This window comes from Apium graveolens, chromosome 5 (assembly GCF_009905375.1).
Source record: "Apium graveolens cultivar Ventura chromosome 5, ASM990537v1, whole genome shotgun sequence".
Taxonomy (NCBI): Eukaryota; Viridiplantae; Streptophyta; class Magnoliopsida; order Apiales; family Apiaceae; genus Apium; species Apium graveolens.
Genome location: NC_133651.1, coordinates 76769736 through 76777154, shown reverse-complemented (window position 1 = coordinate 76777154; position 7419 = coordinate 76769736). Strand labels below are relative to the sequence as shown.

Sequence of the window (7419 nt, the reverse complement as noted above, 5' to 3'; positions counted from 1 at the left end):
TCAAAAATAAGTTGTTTTCTTTGATTTTAGCATTTTCTTTAGTGAGGGACTTAAATGTAACACGTAAATGATACAATTCTGTAGACATGTCATTTATTGCATCATTACACTCAGCTTTAGATAAATGTGCAAGGTTTGTAGTAATTACCTGATTGCTTGAGGAACTTGTCTTTGTTTCATCAGGCTTGGCCATAAGGGCTAGATTGACATAGCTGATCTCCTCATCTTCATCCAAACCATCAGCTGCCCAGTCATTCTCTTGTGTAATAAAAGCCCTTTCCTTCTGTTTGAGTAGATCAAAGTATTTTTGCTTATAATCCACAGACTCAAATCTCTTCTTACTAGAATCTGACTTTCTACACTCATTTGCAAAATGCCCTGCCAAGCCATATTTGAAACACTTGAATTTTGACTTATCCACCATGTTTCTATTTGGCTTGGCAGCTCCAAAGTTCTTCTTGAACTTGAGCTTGGCAAATCTTCTTGAAAGGAATGCTAGGTGCTCATCAATGTCCTCCATGTCATCTTGACTCAAAGAATCTTCACTTTCTGCAGCTAGCCCTTTACCCTTGCTTTCACAGGCCTTTGAAGTTGATTCCACAGCTTCCATCTTCACTTCCTTCTCCTTTTCCAGTTCAGCAACTAGTAAAATGGATCCTCCTTTCTTCTTTCCTCTCTCCATTCTTTCATCCTGCTCTATTTCAAGCTCATAGGTCTTCAGAATGCCATACAGTCTCTCCAAAGTAAACTCCTTATAATCTTGTGAGTTTCTCAATGAGACTGTCATTGGTTTCCATTCCTTTGGAAGAGATCTGAGAAATTTCAGATTGGAGTCTTTAGTCTGATAGACTCTTCCATGCAATTTAAGAGCATTTAGTAGCTTTTGGAATCTACTAAAAATGTCAGTGAGTGACTCACTTTCTTCATTGTGAAAATGCTCATATTGCTGAATCAGGAGCTGCATTTTATTTTCTCTTACTTGCTCAGTACCATCACAGATTATCTGTATTGTGTCCCAAACTTCCTTGGCATTCTTGTAGTTGATGATGTTATCAAACATATCTGCATCAACACCATTGAACAGAATGTTCATGGCCTTTTTATCTTTCCTGACTTGTTCAAGATCAGGATCAGACCATTCATGCCTTGGCTTTGGAACTGATGGTTCATTTCCTGTTGCAGCTCTCATTGGAACATGAGGGCCTCTTTCTATGCAGTCCACATAGGCCTCATCTTGAGAAAGCATATGAAGATGCATCTTTACCTTCCAATGATGGTAATTATCTTTATCCAGAAAAGGAATCTTGATTCCAACATCTTTCTTGTTCATCTTGCTGAATTATTTTGATCTTTAAACTCTTTGTAGATTAAGAGCTTGCTCTGATACCAATTGTTAGTACCTTAACAATATAGCAAGAATTACAGAAGGGGGGGTTGAATGGAATTCTTTATCTTTTTCTTGAAATAAAAATGTTCAACTCGATTATAGATATATCTGTTTTTATTAGCACAATGCGGAATATAAACTTTAATGAATCAAAACAAGAGTAATTAAAAACAAGATTCTTTAAAAACTTTCTGGTGGATTTAAACAATTCCACCAGAGATATATATATTAATATATCGAGAGAACTCTGTGTGCAGAAATGCTCACAGCTGCTTTTACAAGATAGAACAACTAAGAACACAGGAAATGCTAAAGATAGTGCTTACAAAGATTTCTCTGTGTTTGTTTCTAAGCTCACTTAGTTTTCTTAGTTATTTTATATTTGCTACTCTCTTGGTTTATATATATTACCAAGATTACAAAGTCAAAAGAACTGAATAAATATAAAATCTAACAGTCTTGATCTTTGCTGATTTTCGTCCTTTATTACCCAGTTAATGGGCTTCCACGGTGTTTGTATCCAATCTCGACGGCTGTGTGTCAGCTTTCACTGTTCAACTGATGTTTGAATCTTGATATTATCATCCGTCGACTTTCAGATCATCCGTCGATGACTTACTTGATCATCCGTCGACTGCTATTTTGAACATCCATTGAAAGTCATTTGATCATCCGTCGAAGCTTTGTTAAGCATCCGTTGATAGCTATTTTGGCACTTGACTTTATTTCACTTATACAGAATTACAAGACATTGCTTATGTACAGTTAATCAACCTATTCTGCATATCTAGTTAAAGTCAACATGACTTATATGCTACTACAGATTCTATACAAAGGTGCATACAACACTGTGCTACAAACTTATCATTATATAAGCTACTCACTCGATGGATAATAAATTACTCATCCGTCGGTACTCAAACTGAGTTATCCGTCGGGACTATAATTCTTATCCGTCGAGTGCTACATTATTTCACTAAGTAAAATCTACTTAGATGTTTTGTTTAGGTAATCATCAAGTGCATAACATATTCACAACAGATTTGGATTTGATTTGTGCTACTCTCTGTCAGCCGGGCACGGTTTGGAAGTTCAAGACGGGAACTAACGAGTATCGTTCTTTTCCGGCGATTACGATGAATAGGTATGCTCGTGCATGGAATGCCTTTATTTGTGCTAATATTCTGCCTACTTCACATGCACATGAGGTTACAGTTGAGCGAGCAAGGTTGTTATGGGGTATTTTGAATGAGGAGTATTATGTGGACCTTGGTGAGTTCATCTACCAAGGAATTTTGAAGTTTTTGAGGGGAGAGAAGCACATGAACATCCCTTATGCATCTACTGTCACGAAGCTATGCCGAGCAGTGGGAGTTCATTGGCCTTCTCACGAGCAGATTCAGATGCTGGTCGCTCCTATTGATTCAGCGACTCTGAATGCGATGCAGGAGTGGACGCTTGGAGAGCCCGAAGAGCATGCGTTGGGTTATCATCTTCCAAGAGGACGTCCGGCAGCTAGTTCTACCATGGTTAGGCCGGGTCATGATGAGGCAGGCTCTTCTAGAGCCCAAGAGGGTGATGGGATGGCTGATGCCCAGTATAGGAGGCTGTCAAGGAGGATGGATGCTATGTATGAGACGCGGAGTAGGTTTGCTTAGGAGCTCACCCTTGCACTTGGGACTGCTTTCAGAGGCCTTGGAGCTGACATCCAGTGGCCCATTTTTGGTGAGGACTCTGCTTATCCACCTCCTGATACTCCACCCTCTGAGGGTGATGATGATGATTTCTCCGAGTTGGTATACCCTGTTTTCCTTTCTACTACCTTCACTGGGGACAGTGAAGATTTTAAGTTTGGGGGTGGTAGACAAGGAATATTTTTGTGTGTGTGTCATGTAGTTGCATATTCATGATAGTTTAGTTCATATAATTGCATATTTTTGCAATATAGTTTTTTATTTTATTTTATAGCTTTATTTTATGTTTTTTTTATTTTATAGCTTTATTTATCATGTCATTTAGCTCATGCATTGACCATGATCCCTTTTGTATTGCTTTACCAATTGATTTGTGATATTGATGCGAGTGTAGTAATAGCGTTAGAGTGATGTTGAGTCTTGTAGGTTGACATGCATGCTAGAAACACTTGTAATTTCACTAAGTCTTAGAGTATGCTTAAGGACTAGATTGTTTTCATGGTTTGATGGTTTTTGAGGTTAATCTATTGATTATGCTGAGAATTTATGATAGGCTCTTAATGATAAAAGGCATAAAAAGAAAAAAATTGGAGTAAAAATTGGAATTCATTGCTAATTATGGCTAGGCGTCAAATGGCTAGTAGCCGTCTCGTATTTTTATGCGAGTAGTCTAGGTTTGAGCAAGATGGAGCGAAACGCACTTGCTCAGAAATTTGAAAAAAAAGAAGAATAAAAAAGAGAGAAAAGAAAAAAAAAGAGAAAAAAAGTATGTGTTTATGCATAATTGACCACGAGTGGGCTCTTTGGTATTCGAGTTATTAAGTTCTTAGGGGACTTTGTGCCTAGTGACCTAAGATTTTTATAGTCTAGGATCCGCTAACCTAACGCTCGCTAAATGGATGCCATTGCATAAGTCTTTTGTGGACCTCACTCATTGCACGGTCAAATAAGCATTTGTTGTTATGTTGAATAAAAGCATGATTTCGTAATAATCTCCAGTAATCTTGAAGTGTTTAAGTCATTTTGTGCCTAGAATTTATTCTTCGTATAATCATGTGATTGCCTTGAGGATAGTCTAGTTATGATAATTGATCTAGTTTCGAAGCATATCTGTTAAGCATCCGCACATACCACGTTTCTGGTTATATGTTAGTTTGCATGATTAGATTGGTCTTTAGTCGCCTAATTGCATTTGTTGAAGATGTCGTGAATTGGTTGGTCCAGTCATTGTGAGGGGGATCGCTGCATTTCATATAGATTACATTCATGCATGTTTTTGTTTTGTTTTTGAGTCTGTGACGCTTGAGGACAAGCATCGATTTAAGTTTGGGGGTGTGATAAGTGGCAATTTATACCACTTAGAACGTCTTATAATGGCTTGAATTGATGTCTTGAAATCAAGTATTTTATGTATTTGATGCTTTTCTAGTGTTTGTGCATTTTAGGGTATTACTTGCATTTGTGGAGAGATATCATCAGGATTAAGCCTAAGGGAGTGCTTGGCATTGCAAGTGGGAAGTTAGGAGCAGAACGCAGCAGAAAACATGAGAAAAATAATAAATTTTCCAGTGAGGTGTTGGGCGCCCGCTCAGCCTGGCCGGGCGACCGCTCAGGAAGCTGGGCGGCCGCTCAGGATTGCTGGGCGGCCGCTCAGGGGCGTGAATTAAAATCCTGATTTTTAGAGTTCTATTTCTTTTGAACTTCCGACTTCTGAGATAGCTGGGAATTTTAGGGCTTCTATATAAGTAGTTTTCAGAGACGTTTCACGTGTGCTGAATCGTGGTATCAATCGAGGAGCAAGGAGATAAGGAAGAAGACCGTTTTAGCACATCGCAACGAAGAAGAGGAAGCATAGTTTTCTTGTGATTCTTTTATTCGTTGTATCAGTGGATCTTAGTTTTCTTTACTTTGAACCTTATTACTCTTGTGACATACTCTGGTTTTAATAAATATGTTTTCATATGAACCCATGGTGACGATGAGTTCAATCATGGGCTAATCGTGATCATGGGGTCGTAACGGATTTACTATGGAATTCTTTAGTTAGTTGTTTAATACCTTAGTGTGTGATGATTGTATGATATCTAGTATTGGTTGTGCTTATTCGTCTTATGTACGTCGCGAACATATAAGACAGGGTGGTAATCTCTTGTGAAGCGACGGTAGATCTTGAGATTTAGAACTTGCCATGCTAGCATAGGTTCATGTATGTGTATGCATGATTAGTGGGTAACTCTAACCGTTTTACTTGCCCTGTGTAATCATAAGGAATAACTTATGCTTAAATCATTATGTTGTCAAATTCTGTAGACATATAGGGTCTCAACATAATTGATGACTATTCAACTTCTATCTTAATTGTGGATGTTTGGTAGAATGATATTAGTACAGTGAAAGTTGGCTTTTATCAGTTTCGTGTTGTTCGATTAATATCATCACCGTTACATGCTAAGGATAATAACAATAACTATTGAAGGAAGTAGTAATGAAGTTATGATCTCATGAGTGTTTAATATTGTTAATTCAAGTGTCAATTAAGTGTTTAATTCTCGTAGTTAATTATAGTTAATACTTAGTTAATCAAATCTACGTGTTATTGTCTTGACGTTGAGAAGTAATCATACATTGGTGAGTAAGTGTTAATTGAAGATAATTAGTCTGAGTCTCTGTGGGAACGAACTAGAAAGTATTCTATATACTTGCGAATGTGTATACTTGCGTGTATTATTAACACGTGTTTTCCGCCCTAAAAAGTTTTTGGCGCCGCTGCCGGGGACTCGGCGTATTTGTTTAGTTTATGCATTTATCATCAGTGGTCATTAGGACTCATTGATTAAGACGTGTTACTTATCGTTTCCGGTTGTGTTTCAGGTACTTTAGCGAGCATTTATGCAAAAAATTTCTCGTACTCGCAAAAGGACTTTGAATACGGCTGAGGAGACAGACTTAGTTCTTGATATTCCGGAGAATATAGATTTTGAAGATTTGGATAAAGAGAGTGAGCAGAAAGAACCAGTAATCATGGGTAATCGTATAGTTTCGGCAGATCCAGCTCTTATGGACGTTTCTCGGCCTAAAATTGATGACATTCAGTCAAGCGTCCTTCATCCGGCTATTCAGGCTAACACTTTTGAAATCAAGCCGGGCACTATTCAGATGGTGCAGAATTCTGTTTCTTTCGGAGGTGCTGCAACTGAAGACCCTAACATGCACATCAGGAATTTTGTCGAGATCTGTAGTACTTTCAAATATAATGGTGTGACTGATGAGGCTATCAAGCTGAGGCTTTTCCCATTCTCTCTGAGGGATAAAGCTAAGGACTGGTTACATTCTGAACCAGCTGGGTCCATCACTACTTGGCAAGATCTTGCGCAAAAGTTTCTGGTAAAGTTCTATCCAATGGCAAAGACTGCAACTATGAGGAGTGCTCTTACTCAGTTTACGCAGCAACCAACAGAATCTATATGCGAAGCTTGGGAGCGCTACAAGGAGATGTTGAGAAAGTGTCCACATCATGATATGCCTGAGTGGATGGTGATCACTGGTTATTATAATGGTTTGGGGGCCCAATCTCGGCCCATGCTCGATGCAGCAGCTGGAGGCACCTTGTGGGCCAAAAGCAATACTGAGGCTTATAATCTTATTGAAACTATGGCTGCAAATGAGCATCAAAACCCAACTCAAAGGATGATGTCTGGGAAGGTAGCAGGTATTCTAGAAGTTGATGCAGCTACAACTATTGCAGTATAGCTCCAAGCGCTGTCTTTGAAGGTCGATTCTTTAGCCACTTATGGAGTCAATTAGATAGCTATGGTCTGTGAGCTTTGTGCAGGTTCTCATGCTACTGATCAGTGTTCTCTTGTTAATGAATCTGTTCCATATGTGAACAATTATCAGCGAACACAGCAGCCAGTGTCAGCTACTTATCATCCTAATAACAGAAATCATCCCAATTTCAGCTGGAGCAATAATCAGAATGCTAGTCAGCAACCGTATCAGCAAGGCGTAAGTAAACAGTTTAATCCACCTGGATTCCAGCAACCACAGCATTATGCTCAAAGACAATCATATCCTCAACAAGGAGGTGTTGCTCCACCTTCTAGTGCTGATTTCGAGGAACTCAAGCTATTGTACAAAAGTCAGGCTGTTTCTATCAAGACCTTGGAAAATCAAATCGGTCAAATAGCCAATGCAGTGCTCAATCGTCAACCTGGCACACTTCCCAGTGATATTGAAGTGCCAGGCAGGAAGGAAGCTAAAGGGAAAGTCAAGGCTATTACCTTAAGGTCTGGAAAAGTTGCTGATGCTGAAAAAGAAAAAGACGGAGAAGCTGAAGTT

The 7419-nt window shown here is 38.8% G+C and overlaps 1 non-coding gene across 1 annotated transcript; it reads right to left on the bottom strand.

Moving 5' to 3' along the window:
- Positions 1-6495: 6495 nt before the first annotated feature.
- LOC141662856 (small nucleolar RNA R71) lies at positions 6496-6602 on the bottom strand. Its single transcript, XR_012550953.1, has one exon. It is a non-coding gene; the product is annotated as a small nucleolar RNA R71 (small nucleolar RNA).
- Between the last annotated feature and the right edge of the window lie 817 nt (positions 6603-7419).